The sequence below is a fragment of the Cicer arietinum genome, chromosome 4 (assembly GCF_000331145.2).
Source record: "Cicer arietinum cultivar CDC Frontier isolate Library 1 chromosome 4, Cicar.CDCFrontier_v2.0, whole genome shotgun sequence".
Taxonomy (NCBI): Eukaryota; Viridiplantae; Streptophyta; class Magnoliopsida; order Fabales; family Fabaceae; genus Cicer; species Cicer arietinum.
The window spans coordinates 59,835,023-59,835,437 of NC_021163.2; positions in this window are offsets into that span (position 1 = coordinate 59,835,023).

The window sequence follows — 415 nt, forward strand, 5'->3', positions numbered from 1 at the left end:
CCTCTTGATTTTGAACTTCCAAGTGATTTATTACTTCAAATGATAAATCAAAGTGACATAATCTTCCATTATTATTATTATCTCTTACTCCCTCCTTTGGTCCCACAATAAATTACTCATTAATAAAATAAATTGTTCCCACAAACCATTAGTAAAAAAAAAAATTGTTATAAAATGAACAATGATTTCAATTGTATTTTTTATTTTCCATTGTACTCTTTAATTAATATTATCATTTTTTAATATAATATTTTTTATTATATATTTACGATATTAATAATGTATTAATATTAATAAAAATAAAAATATATTTTTTCTTTTGTTTAAATATGTGTGAAATGATATAATGACTTATTACATTATGCTTGTTTGTGTTGCGTGATATTCCAATTTTACTTTTTTTTTTTTTTTTTTT